The sequence below is a fragment of the Nuphar pumila genome, chromosome 7 (assembly GCF_984573655.1).
Source record: "Nuphar pumila chromosome 7, dmNupPumi1.hap1.1, whole genome shotgun sequence".
NCBI lineage: Eukaryota > Viridiplantae > Streptophyta > Magnoliopsida > Nymphaeales > Nymphaeaceae > Nuphar > Nuphar pumila.
This window is the reverse complement of record NC_143255.1, coordinates 72,937,852-72,955,105: the sequence shown is the minus strand read 5'-3', so window position 1 is coordinate 72,955,105 and position 17,254 is coordinate 72,937,852.

Here is a 17,254-nt window from a genome sequence, read left to right as displayed (position 1 = left end):
TGATTCAATCATGCATATATGGGTTCTAAGATTTTCATAGTGATTCAATCTTAAATATATGTATTCCAAGGCTGTTAAAAAAAATTATAGTTATCAATCATGCATATATGTGTTCTAAGGCTGTCAAAAAAAATTCATAGCGATTCAATCTTGTATATATGTGTTTTAAGGCTGTAAAAAAAAATCATAGTGATTTAATCAAGCATATATGTGTTATAACTGTAAAAAAAAAATCATAGTAATTCACCCATGCATATGTGTGTTCAAAGGCTATCAAAAAAAGGTCATAGTGACTCAATCATGCATATATGTGTTCTAACATCGTAAAAAAATATTAACAGCAATTCAATCGAGCATATATGTGTTCTAAGAATGTCAAAAGAAATTCATGGTGATTCAATCTTACATATATGTGTTCTAAGGTTGTTAAAAAAAATTCATAGTGATTCAATCATGCATATATGTGTTCTTAGGAGGTCAATTTTTTTTTATAGTGATTCAATCTTGCATATATGGGTTCTAAGGCTCTCAAAAGAATTTCAGAGTGATTCAATCTTGCGTATATGTATTCTAAGGCTGTCAAAAAAAATTTATAGTTATTCAATCATGTATATATGTGTTCAAACGAAATCAGAAAAAATTCATAGCGATTTTATCTTGTATATATGTGTTCTAAGCCTGTCGAAAAAAATTCATCGTGATTTAATCAAGCATATATGTGTTCTAAACTGTCAAAAAAAATTCATAGTAGTTCACCCATGCATATATGTGTTCTAAGGCTCTAAGGCTATCAAAAAAATGTCATAGTGACTCAATCATGCATATATGTGTTCTAACATTGTCCAAAAAATTTCACAGCGATTCAATCGAGCATATAAGTGTTCTAAGAATGTCAAAAAAAATCATGGTGATTCAATCTTACATATATGTGTTCTAAGGTTGCTAAAAAAAATCATAGTGATTCAATCATGCATATATGTGTTCTTAGGCGGTCAAATTTTTTTTATAGTGATTCAATCATGCATATATTGGTTCTAAGGTTGTAAAAAAAAAATCATTATGATTCAATCTTGCTTATATGTGTTGTAAGGCTGTCAAAAAAAAATTATAGTTATTCAATCATGGATATATGTGTTCTAAGGCTGTCAAAAATATTTCATATTGATTAAATCATGCAAATATTTGTTCTAAGTTACTCAAAATAAATTTATAGTGATTCAATCATGCGTATATGTGTTCTACGGCTGTCAAAAAAATTTATATTGATTCAGTCATGCAGATAAGTGTTTTAAGTAACTCAAAATTTTTTTATAGTGATTCAATCATGCATGTATGTGTTTTAAGCCTGTCAAAATTTTTTTATGGTGATTCATTCATGCATATATGTGTTCTTAGTTACTCAAATTTTTTTATAGTGATTCAATGATGCATATATGTGTTCTAATATTGTAAAAAAAAAATGGTAGTGCTTCAATCATGCATATGTGTTCTAAGTTTGTGAAAAAATTCATAGTGATTTAATCATTCATATATGTGTTCTAAGGCTGCCAATTTTTTTTTATTGTGATTCAATCATGCATAGATGCGTTCTAAGGTTGTTAAAAGAATTTTTATAGTGATTCAATCATGCAAATATGTGTTCTAAGGCTGTCAAAAAAAAATTAATCTTGCATATATGTGTTCTAAGGCTGTCAAACAAATTTCATAATGATTCAATCATGCATATAAGTGTTCTAAGGCTGTCAAAAAAATTTCAAAGTGATTCAATGTAAAACTCGCAAAATTTTAATAATTATCAAAATAAATAAATATTACCATTCTTGAAAATAAATACGATAAAGTGATATAGAGTTGATCCAAATGGATCTTGTATCCAAACTGGATCAAATAAATCCAGGATTTTGGATTCGAACACAATGTATGGATTCAGATCTTGGATGGTCCTAAAACCCGATTAAAATCCAAATTTTTGTTTTCAATTACAACTAAATTCGCAAAGCACTTTTCTAAAGTTTCATCTCTTGCGAATATCGCCCTTGTTATGACCATATCCGATTGATATACACTTTTAAGTAATTCACATGAAATAACAAGTTTTTTTTCTTCGTTTGGGTCCCAAATTTGGGGATTTACTAGACATATGTATTATGACTTTGATTTATAATTCTCGGGACTTGATTCCTCATAAACAGTGCTCACGCCACTTTGTACGTCTTACTTACGCGATTTTGAACATCACTCATCATTGAAGTAGTTTTAGTCGCAAAGAAGTGCAACCAAGTAAGAGTTGGCACATTGGTATCTTTGGTTGCCTCAGCAGGAAGAGAAAGTGAGTCGAATCCCCGTGTATGCCAGAAATTTTGTTAAAAGTCGCTATTTTGTAAATTGCGTCAAAAGAGGATAAAAGGATTACGATTGCAAGAGTTTGCAACGAAACAAACAGTGACGCATTGGTGGGGCTCGTTACCCCTTGCAGAAGAGGACCCCAGTTCAAATCCCCTCAGGTAACATAGCGCTTTTTATGTAGAAAATGTTTTTGGTTGGTAATATCGTTAAGCCACAACGAGATTAAATACATTAATGTTGCAAGGTATTGCAACGAAACACATCATAGCACACTGGTGGGAAATGTTTCCCCTTATGGTGGAGATCTGAGTTTGATTCCCCCTGTGCACCAACAAAGAGGGCTATTTTTATAAAAATAAATTATATTTTTATATTTTTGGAATTTGAATTTAGAGGGGACGTTACCCATTCCCATTTAAGACAGTTTTAAATGTGGAATGGGGTGGCACACGAAGTGGGCTGGGCAATTTTCCCAAAGGGGAAACCCAATCGTCTAGCATGGGGAAACCTCCCTTCCATTTTTTGAAATGGAAGGAAGTTTCAAGAATAGGTATTAATGGGACGTTCTTTTTAGAGACTTTACACAAAATCGAGGGGCTTTGAAAACTTATCCCTTTTCTCTCACAATCTTCCCTCTCTTTGGTTTCACGATTTCTCTCAAACCCTTCATCTCCCACATCAAACTCTTCATCTCCCACGGCTACCCTGTCCAGCCAGCCGCGTGATCCACCTTGGTCGGGCACTCCATTGACTCCAGCGAAAAAGTGTTGCGAGGTTGTTGAACGTTCACGAAGAAGACAAATACCTTGCCTTTGGGGTCACATTCTCACGAGGGGACTCCTCAAGGTGTAGCAGCAATAGTTTTGATGATGGTGGCCACAAAATCGATCCACCATCTGACCGGACAATTCCAATTTTTGGGTTTCTAATTCATCGAGAGGTAAGGGCAAAATTTCTATGTGTTTGTGCATTGTGTCATGAAGCACATGTATGGTTTGGACTATTTATTGGTTTTAGGAAGACAATACTGAGTCACTGAATTGCCTACTCTGGGTTGGAAGGGTACGATGGGATGCAAACACGTGTGGAATCAGAATAAGAAACTAGTGTTTTTCGTGGATTTGTTTTATTACATACAAGAGTATTCAGTTGGTAGAGGGATTTTTGGTGTTTGGGTAATATATAAAAACCTGTTAAATTTCCTGGTTTAGACCATGTTTTCCTTTTTATGATTACGCGTCGTATCTATGTTAAATAAATGGTAGGTGGTGCGAAATTGCATGTTCAGCTTGGGAAAATCCATATATCATCAACTGTTCAACATTTTTTATTGCGGGTGTATGAGTGATATTTCTCTCACTAAAAGGTTGTGTCTGCCTTCGTGTATCCCAACTTAGGTCTGGAAAGACTACAACCAAATATCTAAGTATCTTTCCTATTATTAGACTATAATGTGGTTTCATTATTTATTTATGTAACTGTTAATTGTTTTACAGCAAAAATCTGACTTTTGTTTTACCTAATCGGTATATGTAAATAAATTGCAATGCATCCTTTGAAGCATTCAATTGTACTGCGTGTGTTTTATACACATAGCGGTCTTGAATATATGACTCTATGATACATGCTTGATAAGTCGAATAAACAAACATAATGCTTGTCACTGCCGATGGATGCCTGCCACTGTCAGCAGATGTGTATAAAAGTTTGGGTTGTAGTTTATAACAGAAATTTTTATACGACTTCATTCTTCTCAGCGATTTCCTATATAACCTGAGTTGTGTCTTATATACATGTGGGTCTGAAATTGTTTATAATAAATCTGTGATTGTTTGTATGGTAAGGTGCACAATGCATTATGCGTGTGCAAGGTGCCGGAGTGCATGTGTATATTGCATACCATCTGAATATATATATTAAAATACATATATTTAGCCATGACATATTTGTTAAAATATATCTAGTGTGTCACTGTTTTGCTATGTAACTTGTATATGTATATGTATGCCCATGATGGTAAATTGTGTCACATATGAGAGATCTTGCATAGATTCATAAAGTTTTGTCAAAGCGTGAGAAGGCTCATAAGTTTGCTTTGCAGCATTGGCTGGAAGCTAAGTTTATGTGCTTTCTTTAATCTTTTTCTTTTTGTTAGTTGCTTATATCAGGCTGAAGATGATTAATGAACTCGATGACAAAATCAATTGTTATGTTATATTGAGATAATCGTGTCAACAAATCTGCTGCGGTTAATGTTTTTTTTTTGTTGCTTATGAGTCACACTGAAGATGATTAGTTAACTCAATGGCAAAATTGAGTGTTGTGCTTTGTGGAACGATTCCAACTGATGGCCTAATTGTTCAATTTTTGACTAAGAGGTATTGACTCTTTTTGCTTTACTTAATAACCTTGGGATCAAGTCTAGCATGTCTAGTCGGATGTCCATACCTATGGTTTGGTACTATGGCAACTGGCATTGAACCACTACATAGTCAACTTAATAACCTTGGGATCAAGTCTAGCGTGTCTAGTCGGATGTCCATACCTATAGTTTGGTACTATGGCATTGCTGCCACGAGACCTCCCCCGAGACAAACAAATAAGGAATAGGCGACAATTACCCTATGTGATTTAACATTGAACATTCCATTGGACCCTGTGACCTCGTTGGGTCCGTGAACCCAACTGAAATCTAAGTAGTACCTTGGAAGGTATATGCTAAGTGGTCCATTGTGTACTTCAAACAAATGTTTGGATTACCATGGCGCATGAAATATGGGTTATCAAGCGATAAAAAGTGTTCAATGATCGATATCCAGAAATCATGGATTTTGGTGTAGAGAATATATATATATATATATATATATATATATATATATAATACAATATTTTGTGAAACAAATGGCCAATGAATAAGATATTCATGCCAAACATAGTTTACATACGTAATTGCGATATAAGGGTTACGAACAAGCTTTCAACACATGAATCGCCTATGGCTAAATGTATAAGTTTGGTATAATTGCACAAATAAGAGAAAACTACAAAGGACACAATGGTGCAAATTGAAAATGAGCATGCTTGTGATGCCATATGGGTACCTATGATGTTATGTGAATTGCATATATTTGAATTATGATTTCATATTTATGACATGTTTACATACTAGTGTGTTTTGCAAAAGCTTGCATAATAAGAGACATTTCCATGCCATGATCATATGAAAGCTTAAAATCGAGCTTCGACTTTGCAGAAAGTTGATAGTGCCATACGAGCACTTATGAATTATTGAAGTTAGGTTATGCCATGTTACGACACAACCAGTGGTGTACGCTATGTATACCCTAACACCAAAAACTACAACTAAATTAATACATGGTGACATGAATGAAAATTCTAGACTCTGGGTATACCTGAAAGATGGTATACGTTACCAGTTTCTATTTAAGATTTTGGTTATACGTGAAAGATGGTATATGTTACTCGATTTTCCCCAAAGTTCTGGGTACACCTTAAAGACGGTGTATGTTACTGGATCCAAACAAAGCAAGAATGAAAATTATGCACATATAAAATAATTATGGGATTCTGGGTATACCTGAAAGACAGTATATGTTACTGGTTTTCCGGGATACTGGGTATACCTGACAACGGTATATGTTACTGGTTTTCCAAGGCTCTTGGTACACCTGGAAGACGGTATATGTTACCGAACCCATGGTCTACCTTGGAGAGGGTAGATGGTACAAACTTCGAGGGATAATTTTTGTTTTGTGAGAGTGAGGCGTCTCACTCGATCCCTAGTCCTCGGAGTTACGGGGCCAGAACTACCAATTCGTCCTAGGTGGTAGATCTAAGTCTTCTGCAGAAGTACAGGGTGCATCCTAATTCTAGTTCTAGCCATTGGGGAGTACTCTCTCGGTCGTGAACCGTCCCCTTTGGATATTCGTACGGCTAGTCACACGGGTTATAAAATAATAGACCCCCATGTGGTCTCAGTCTGCTACGATGTCGAATGTCTGTGCGTACCCACAGGGTAATTAATAAGATGAAACAAAAAGTTAGTGCATTAAGAGAGATCTTCAAGTAGTTGCATACTGCTCGATGTTGAAATTGTTGGAGTAAGCTGTGACTCCTGTAGAGCATGATTCAAACCGGTTTTCCTTTACATGAAAATTGTGATAACTTATGAATGATGTGTTGAACATTGGTTTGTGCTTTATGCAAATTTTACAGGGAATGCTTTACTTAAGTCAGATGTACATCCATATAAGTCTAGAGTTGCCATTACTTATATAAATATGGTTTATGGATCGTGCTTTGATGTTGACGGAATATATCATGAAATGCTTGACTTTAGTGACCTGTACATTTATCAATTGTTAAAGGGTTATTAGTTCTATCTAAACGTGTTGCACATGTACTTGTACACATGACATTGTCCATATTCATATGGATATTATGCTTCTTACTCAGACATGGTAGTCTGACTCCTTCTGGATTAATATTTTTTTCAAGAAACAGAATGGCGAGCAATTGTGATCGTCGCTGCGGACAGTGCCATGTGACCAAATCTTCTTCGGATGTCCTGAGGAATTCTGAATTGTAACAATTCATTAAGTTGTAATTTAAAACTTGTGGTATATCAATGCAAGAGTTTATTTCACTTAATGCCTGGAGTCTGTGCTATTACTTGTAATCCGCCCAAATAATTTGATTAAGGATTTAATACAGTTTTTCCGTTGTGTTTAGAAAAAAAAAATTATTCAAAAAATTTCAAGTTAAATATTTGAGGCGTTACATTCAATCACGCATATATGTGTTCTAATGCTGTAAAAAAAAAGTTGTAGTCATTCAATCATGTGTATATGTGTTCAAATGCTGTAAAAAAAATTTGTTGTGATTCAATCATGGATATATGTGTTGTAAGGCTGTAAAAAAATTTCATTGTCATTCAATCATGCATATATATGATCTAAGGCTATCAAAAAAAATTCATTGTGATTCAATCATGCATATATATGTGCTAAGGCGGTCAAAAAAATTTCATTGTGATTCAATCATGCATATATGTATCCCAATATTGTAAAAAAAAAATCATAGTGATTCAATCATGCATATATGTGTCCTAAGCCTGTCAAAAAAATTTCATAGTGATTAAATCATGCATATATGTGTCCTAAGGTTGTGAAAAAAAATTCATAGTGATTCCATCATGCATATATGTTCTAAGGTTGTCAAAAAAAAATTCATAGTGATTCAATCATGCAGTTATGTGTTCTATGGTTGTCAAAAAAAAATCATAGTGACTCAATCATGCATATATGTGTTCTAAGCATGTAAAAAAAAATCATAGTGATTCAATCACGCATATATGTGTTCTAAGGCTGTCAAAAAAAATTTATAGTGATTCACTCATGCATATATGTGTGCTAAGGCGATCAAAAAAATTCATAGTCATTCAATCATGATTATATGTGTGTTCTAAGGTTGTGAAATAAAATTCATAATGATTCAATCATGCATATATGTGTTCTAAGGCTGCCAAAAAAAATTCATAGTGACTCAATCTTGCACATATGTGTTCTATGGATGTCAAAAAAAATTCATAGTGATATAATCATGCATATATGTGTTATAAGGCTATAAAAAAATTCATAGTGATTCAATCTTGCAGATATGTGTTCTAAGTTACCCAAAAAAAATCTATTGTGATTCAATCGAGCATATATGTTTCCTAATGATGTGAAAAAAAATTTATAGTGATTTAATCATGCATATATGTGTTGTAAAGTTATCCAAAAAATTTCATAGTGATTCAGTCACGCAAATATGTGTTCTAAGGCAGTCCAAAAAATTTCATAGTGATTCAATCATTCATATATGTTCTTTAAGGCTGTCAATTTTTTTTTATAGTGATTCAATCATGCAGATATGCATTCTAAGTTACTCAAAAAAAATTATAGTTATTCAATCATGCATATATATGTTCTAATGCAGTAAAAAAAAAATTGGTTTGATTCAATCATGCAAATATGTATTCAAAGGTTGTAAAAAAAATGCATAGTGATTCAATCAAGCATATATGTGTTCTAAGGCTGTCAAAAAAAATTCATAGTGATTTGAACTTGTATATATGTATTCTAAGGATATAAAAAAAAATCATAATGATATAATCAAGCATATATATGTTTTGAAGCTGTAAAAAAAAAATCATTGTGATTCACCCATGCATATATGTGTTCTGAAGCTATCAAAAAAACGTCATAGTGACTCAATCATGCATATATATGTTCTAACATTGTAAAAAAAAATCATAGTGATTCAATCGAGCATATTTGTGTTTTGAGAATGCCAAAGAAAATTCATGGTGATTCAATCTTTCATATATGTGTTCTAAGGTTGTTAAAAATATTTCATAGTGATTCAATCATGCATATATGTGTTCTTAGGCGGTCAATTTTTTTTTATAGTGATTCAATCATGCATATATGTGTTCTAAGGCTGTAAAAAAAAATAATAGTGATTCAACCTTGGGTATATGTGTTCTAAGGCTGTCAAAAAATTTTTATAGTTATTCAATCATGCATATATGTGTTCTAAGGCTGTCGAAAAAATTTCATAGTGATTAAATCATGCAGATATGTGTTCTAAGTTACTGAAAAAAAAAATTTAGTGATTCAATCATGCATATATGTGTTCTAATGCTGTGAATTTTTTTTTTAGTGATTCAATCATCCATATATGTGTTCTAAGGTTGTCCAAAAAATTTCATAGTGATTCAGTCATGCAAATATGTGTTCTAAGGCTTTCTAAAAAATTTCATACTGACTCAATCACGAATATATGTGTTTTATGGCTGTAAAATATTTTTTATAGTGATTCAATCATGCAAATATGTGTTTTAAGTTACTCAAAAAAAATGTAGTGATTGAACCATGCATATATATGTTGTAATGCTTTCAAAAAAATTTGGTAGCGCTTCAGTCATGCATATTTGTGTTCTAAGGTTGTCAAAAAAAATTCATAGTGATTAAATCATGCATATATGTGTTCTAAGGCTGTCAAACAAATTTCATAGAGATTCAATCATGCATATATGTGTTTTAGGCTGTCTTAAAAATTTCAATCTAGCATATACGTGTTTTAAGGCTGTCAAATAAATTTTATAGTGATTCAATCAAGCAGATAAGTGTTCTAAGTTACTCAAAATTTTTTTATAGTGATTCAATCATGCATATAAGTGTTTTATGGCTATCAATTTTTTTTTATGGTGATTCAATCATGCAGATATGTGTTTAAAGTTACTCAATTTTTTTTCATAGTGATTCAATCATGCACATATGTGTTCTAATGCTATAAAAAAAATTGGTAGTGCTTCATTCATGCATATATGTGTTCTAAGGTTGAGAAAAAAATTTCATAGTGATTCAATCATGCATATATGTTTTCTAAGGCTGCCAAATTTTTTTTATTGTGATTCAATCATGCATAGATACGTTCTAAGGCTGTCAATAGAATATCATAGTGATTCAATGATGCCTAAAATTTAATCTTGCATATATGTGTTCTAAGGTTGTCAAACAAATTTTATAATGATTCAACCATGCATATGTGTGTTCTTAGGCTGTCAAAAAACTTTCATAGTGATTCAATCATGCATATATGTGTTCTAATACTTTAAAAAAAATTTGTAGTGATTCAATCATGCATATATGTGTTGTAAGGTTGTCAACAAAATTTCATTGTGATTCGATCATGCATATATATGTGCTAAGGCTGTCAAAAAAATTTCATTGTGATTCAATCAAGCATATATGTGTTCTAAGGCTATAAAAAAAAATTGATAGTGACTCAATCATGCATATATGTGTTCAAACATTGTAAAAAAAAAATCACATTGATTCAATTAAGCATATATATGTTCTAAGAATGTCAAAAAAACTTTATGGTGATTAAATATTGCATATATGTGTTCAAAGGTTATAAAGAAAATTCATAGTCATTCAATCATGTGTATATGTGTTCTAAGGCTGTCAAAAAAAATTTATAGTGATTCAATCATGCACATATGTGTTCTAAGGCTGTAAAAAAAAAATCGTAGTGATATAATTTTGCATACATGTGTTGTAAGGCTATAAAAAAAAATCATAGTGATTCAATCCTGCAGATATGTGTTCTAAGTTACCCAAAAAAATTTTATAGTGATTCAATTGTGCATATATGTGTTCTAATGTTGTGAAAAAAAAAATTATAGTGATTTAATCATCCATATACTGTTCTAAGGTTGTCCAAAAAATTTCATAGATATTCAGTCACGCAAATATGTGTTCTAAGGCAGTCAAAAAAATTTCATAGTGATTCAATCAAGCATATACGTGTTTTAAGGCTGTCAAATTTTTTTTATAGTGATTCAATCATGCAGATATGTGTTCTATGTTAGTCAAAAAAAATTATAGTTATTCAATCATGCATATATATGTTCTAATGCTGTAAAAAAAAATTGGTATGACTCAATCATGCATATATGGCTCTAAGGTTGTCAAAAAAAATGAATAGTTATTCAATCATGCATATATGTGTTCTAAGGCTGTAAAAAAAAAAACATAGTGATTTAATCGTGTATAGATGTGTTTTATGGCTGTAAAAAAGAATCATTGTGTCATGCATATATGTGTTCTAGGGTTGTCAAAAAAAATTCATAGTGATTCAATCTAGCATATATGTGTTAAGGCTGTCAAACAAATTTCATACCGATTCAATCGTGCACATATATATGTGTACTAAGGCTGTCAAAAAAAATTCAATCATCCATGTATGTGTTGTAAGGTTGTCAAAAAAAAATTATAGCGATTCAATCTTGCATATATGTGTTCTAAGGCTGTCAAACAAATTTCATAGTGATTCAATCTTGCATATATGTGTTCTAAGGAACCCAAAAAAAAATCATGGTTATTCAATCATGCATATATGTGTTTTAAGGCTGTCAAATTTTTTTACAGTGATTCAATCATGCAGATATGCGATCTAAGTTACTCAAAAATAATTTATTGTTATTCAATCATGCATATATATGTTCTAATGCGGTCAAAAAATTTTGTTTTGATTTAATCATGTATATATGTGTTCAAAGGTTGTAAAAAAAATGCATAGTGATTCAATCATGCATATATGTGTTCTGAGGCTGTCAAAAAAAATTCATAGTGATTCAATCTTGTACATATGTGTTGTAAGGTTGTCAAAAAAAATCATAGTGATTTAATCAAGCATATATGTGTTCTGAAGCTGTCAAAAAAATTTCATAGTGATTTACCCTTGCATATATGTGTTGTAAGGCTATCAAAAAAATGTCATAGTGACGCAATCATGTATATATATGTTCTAACATTGTGAAAAAAATTTCATAGCGATTCAATCGAGCATTAATGTGTTGTAAGAATGTAAAAAAAACTTCATTGTGATTCAATCTTATGTATATGTGTTCTAAGGTTGTAAAACAAATTTCATAGTGATTCAATCATGCATATATGTATTCTTAGGCGGTCAAAATTTTTTTTATAGTGACTCAATCATGCATATTTGTGTTCTAAGGCTGTCCAAAAAAAGTCATAGTGATTCAATCTTGCGTATATGTGTTCTAAGGCTGTCAAAATTTTTTTATAGTTACTCAATCATGCATATATGTGTTCTTAGGCTGTCAAAAAATTGCATAGTGATTAAATCATGCAGATCTGTGTACTAAGTTAGCCAAAAAAATTTATAGTGATTCAATCATGTAGATATGTGTTCTAAGTTACTCAAAAAAAACTTATAGTGATTCAGCCATGCATATATGTGTTCTAATGCTGTGAATTTTTTTTTAGTGATTCAATCATCCATATATGTGTTCTAAGGTTGTCTAAAAAATTTCATAGTGATTCAGTCATGCAAATATGTGTTCTAGGGCTGTCTAAAAAATTTCATAGTGACTCAATCATGATTATATGTGTTTTAAGGCTGTCAAATATTTTTTATAGTGTTTCAATCATGCAGATATGTGTTTTAAGTTACTCAAAAAAAATTTATGGTGATTCAACCATGCATATATATGTTGTAATGCTTTCAAAAAAATTTGGTAGTGATTCAATCATGCATATATGTGTTCTAAGGTTGTCAAAAAAAAATCATAGTGATTCAATCATGCATATACGTGTTCTAAGGTTGTCAAACAAATTTCATAGTGATTCATTCATGCATATATGTGTTCTAAGGCTGTCAAAAAAAATTCAATCTTGTATATAGGTGTTTTAAGGCTGTCAAAAAAATTTCATAGGGATTCAGTCAAGCAAATAAGTGTTATAAGTTACTCAAAATTTTTTTATAGTGATTCAATCTTGCATATATGTGTTTTAATGCTGTAAATTTTTTTTTATGGTGATTCAATCTTGTAGATATATATATGTGTTCTAATGCTGTCAAAAAAATTTGTAGTGCTCCAATCATGCATATATGTGTTCTAAGGTTGCGAAAAAAAATTCATAGTGATTCAATCATGCATATATGTATTCTAAAGCTACCAAAATTTTTTTATTGTGATTTAGTCATGCATAGATACGTTCTAAAGTTGTCAAAAGAATTTCTTAGTGATTCAATGATGCATATATGTGCTTTAAGGATGTTAAAAAAATTTAATCTTGCGTATAAGTGTTCTAAGGCTGTCAAACAAATTTCATGACTCAATCATTCATATATGTGTTCTAAGGCAGTAAAAAAACTTTCAAAATGATTCAATCATGCATATATGTGTTCTAATGCTGTAAAAAATTTTGTAGTTATTCAATCATGCATATATGTGTTGTAAGGCAATCAACTAAATTTTATTGTGATTCAATCTTGCATATATATGTTCTAAGGTTGTCAAAAAAGTTTCATTGTGATTCAATCATGCATATATGTGTTCTAAGTCTATCAAAAAAATTTGAAAGTGACTCAATCATGCATATATGTGTTCTAACATTGTAAAAAAAATATATATTGATTCAATCAAGCATATATGTGTTTTTAAGAATGCCAAAAAAAATTCATGGAGATTCAATATTGCATATATGTGTTCTAAGGTTGTCAAAAAAAATTCATAGTGATTCAATCATGCGTATATGTGTTCTAAGGCTGTCAAAAATTTTTTATAGTGATTCAATCTTGCACATATGTGTTCTAAGGCAGTTAAAAAAAATTCATAGTGATATAATCATGCATATATGTGTTCTAAGGCTATAAAAAAAAATCATAGTGATTCAATCCTACAGATATGTGTTCTAAGTTACCCAAAATTTTTTTATAGTGATTCAATCATGCATATATGTATTCTAATGCTGTCAAAAAAAAGTTATAGTGATTCAATCATCCATATAACTGTTCTAAGGTTGTCCAAAAAATTTCATAGAGATTCAGAGACGCAAATATGTGTCCTAAGGCAGTTGATAAAATTTCATAGTGATTCAATCATGCATATATGTGTTTTAAGGCTGTTAAAATTTTGTTAGAGTGATTCAATCATGCAGTTATGCGTTCTAAGTTACTTCAAAAAAATTATAGTTATTTAATCATGCATATATATGTTCTAATGCTGTCAAAAAATTTTGGTATGACTCAATCATCTATATATGTGTTCTAAGGTTGTCAAAAAAAAATGCATAGTGATTCAATCATGTATATATGTGTTCTAAGTCTGTCAAAAAAAATTTATTGTAATTCAATCATGTATAGATGTCTTCTATGGATGTCAAAAAAAATCATTGTGATTCAATCATGCATATATGTGTTCTATGGTTGTCAAAAAAATTTCACAGTGATTTAATCGTGCATATATGTGTTCTAAAGTTATCAAACAAATTTCATAGTGATTCAATTTTGCATGGTTGAGTTTTTGTAAATGCTCTTTTTAAAAGATAATTTTTTGATAAAACTTTAGGAAAATCGTCAACCAAAAGTAAATAACCGACTTTCCACAAAGTGGTAAGTACGGGTCGAATCCACAGGGAACGAGAATTACTTGATTATTTCTATGAAATTTAATTTATTAATCAATAAATAACAGTTAACAAATACAAGGCTAATAACAATTACAAATTAAAACTAAAATAAAATGGAAAAGCAATTCAATCTTCTATTGCACACCAAGGGTAATTCTGTCTTTTCACCCCTTCTCAATTTTCATACTTGGACAAGAATCCTTGAAAAATTGTTATGCTTTTCAACCTAATAACAGAGGAAAATATAAAGTTAGTAAAAAAATTCCAAATAAATCAATATAGAAATGAAACTACACCTAATTTTCAAGAAATTAACAACACAAATCCTAATTACAATAAAAGCATTAACTAAAATACTAAACTAATTCTAAAATTACCTAATCTAAGTCTAAAAATGCTGGATGATGTAGATGCAACAATTAAAATGCAGAAAGTAATGAAAACAGACCGAAAATGACTAAAAGAATGAAATTACAATTCTACCCCTAAGGAGTGCAAAATAGCCTTCTGACAGCTCTTCGTAAACTGACTGTTTGACAAAGCAAACAAAGTCCGAATTTCCCGAATATTGTTCTATTCTATAACTAACAGATTCAAAAATCTGACAGTTTTTACAGAATTAGAAAAAGATATCTGGAACTCCAAATATAAGCGTTTCAAAACCGAGGAAAAACTCGATATCGCACGTCCCGAAATTTTAAAATCCGAAAAAACTGTTTTCACAAAACACTTAAAAATTAAACCAAATCAACTTGGATTGAGCTGAAATTTGGTCTGCAGACAGTTAACACGCCAAATAAGTAAACAGAAAAAGAATTTTTGGAAAACTCAAAAATGTTGCACATGAAATAACGATTGTGCGACAAGGCAAAAATCGGGTTTCGGGTTCAATGCACTATTCACTTTGAAATTCTATTTTAAACACTAAGAATGCAGTCTAACACCAATGCAGACCTAAATGATCCTGAATGACAGTTTATATGCAGACACTAAATGCAATTATACTAGATGTAATGAAAATTGAATAAAGTATGCAAATTACGACTAAAGCTAAGTTAATCTAATGCATAAAATGAAATTATCTTCACTAATGATGCAATCCTAACTATATGAAATAAAAAATGTAATTAATTAATAATAAACACAACTAACTAGATGTCACGAACCAATCAAACACGCAAGGCACCATTACACGTTAACTTACCATTTACTTCTAAAAGATAACCAAGTCAAGCAAACGACTAATTAGGTTAACTTACTTTATAACTAATATTACTTCAAACTACAATCAAATAAACACCTAAACACTAATAGGGTGCAGGTATAGGATTGACTTGAAAGAGGTACACGACCCACTTAGATGACTCAACTAGGTTAGCCCAAATCGACACTGCCTAAATTAAAACCACATTAAAATCTCCTAATTAATAACCTAATTACTAACACACGGTTAATAAACTTAACTAAGGTAATTAAACCTAATGTTAATGCAGACTTAATTCAAAATTAATGCTAATTCTTATCTAAATTAATAAAACAAGGGAGTTACTAATTGCTAATCCCAAAAATGGTAAGTCTATCCTCTCCAAATTCGTCCAACACATGAGAGGTTATGCTCATTCCAAAATTTCAAAATACAACTTGGAAACTTTGAAGGAGTTAAAAATTGTCCAGCCAAGTGGGACCTCAACGCATTGACCTTGCCTTAAAAGCAACCAACCAAGCTCAAAAATCTATCATAAATCCTTGGAACGTTTTTTGGAAAAAATCTTTGAAATTTAAAATTTGTTTCCAATTATATAGAATAGATGTAATCTTCTCATTAATTCTCTGAAACTCAAATTAGAAAGAGAGACAAGGCAAGTCGTCCAGCCCAAAAAGGGTTCCACACGTTTTCCTTTCCTTCAAAAAAAAAAACTTTTTATCTAGCACATAAATCCCTTCCAAAAGTCGTGTGAAACAATTGTGGCAAATTAATTTTGAAATCCACACTTGTTTCCAACTTTGAAAAATTTGATCCTTGCTCACTTGGCTGGAAAATAAAATTTCTAAAATTTCCTTTGATTAGGTCAAGAATGTCAAGACTTGCCTTAACAAATTGGAATCACTCAAACTTATCAAACTTACCAAAAGAAAGTCAAAAACGCCTAAAACACTCAAGTCCTAATTCAATGAACTTAGACACCCTAATTGACTTTCTAAATGCCAAGATTCTTTCCAAAAGCAACCTAGAGATCGACTAGAGCTCTAATGGCTGACGCCCCTCCTTGGGGAAGATGACTACCTAAGACACTCAAAATCAAAATATAAAAATTACGCTAACACTACCATGAAAATCATAAACCGAAATTAACATACAGCTATAACTAACAATCTAAACTAACGAAAACCTAAACAATTTATCTAATATGCCGGAAATCCAAGTAACATAAAACAGCAAATTATCTAAACGACTAGCCTAATGTACAAAGCATGAAAAATCAAAACTACTAAATCTATTTCAAATACAATATCTAACCTAACATAATATGAAGAACTGGAATGACATGAATTTTCTATCCAACAATCTAAGAAAGACCCTACAGATTGGAAAACAATACTCGAATTTTTATTTTATTTTCTTAATAAAACATAAACAACAAAAGAAACCAAAATGATCTTTAGAAAGATCTTAATCTGATGAACTCGACCACACTCTCTCTATGAAACTGAAAATTTAACAAACACAATATTTTGGAAATGGCAAACCAACAAACAAAGCACAGAAAGTAACTAAAACAGTAAATCACACACACTTACCTAGATGAACTATAATCCAACGATTATTTCAAAACAAATCACGCGACACACATTTAAACCTACCCTCACCTAAAATGAATCTAGAGCACACAGGACAC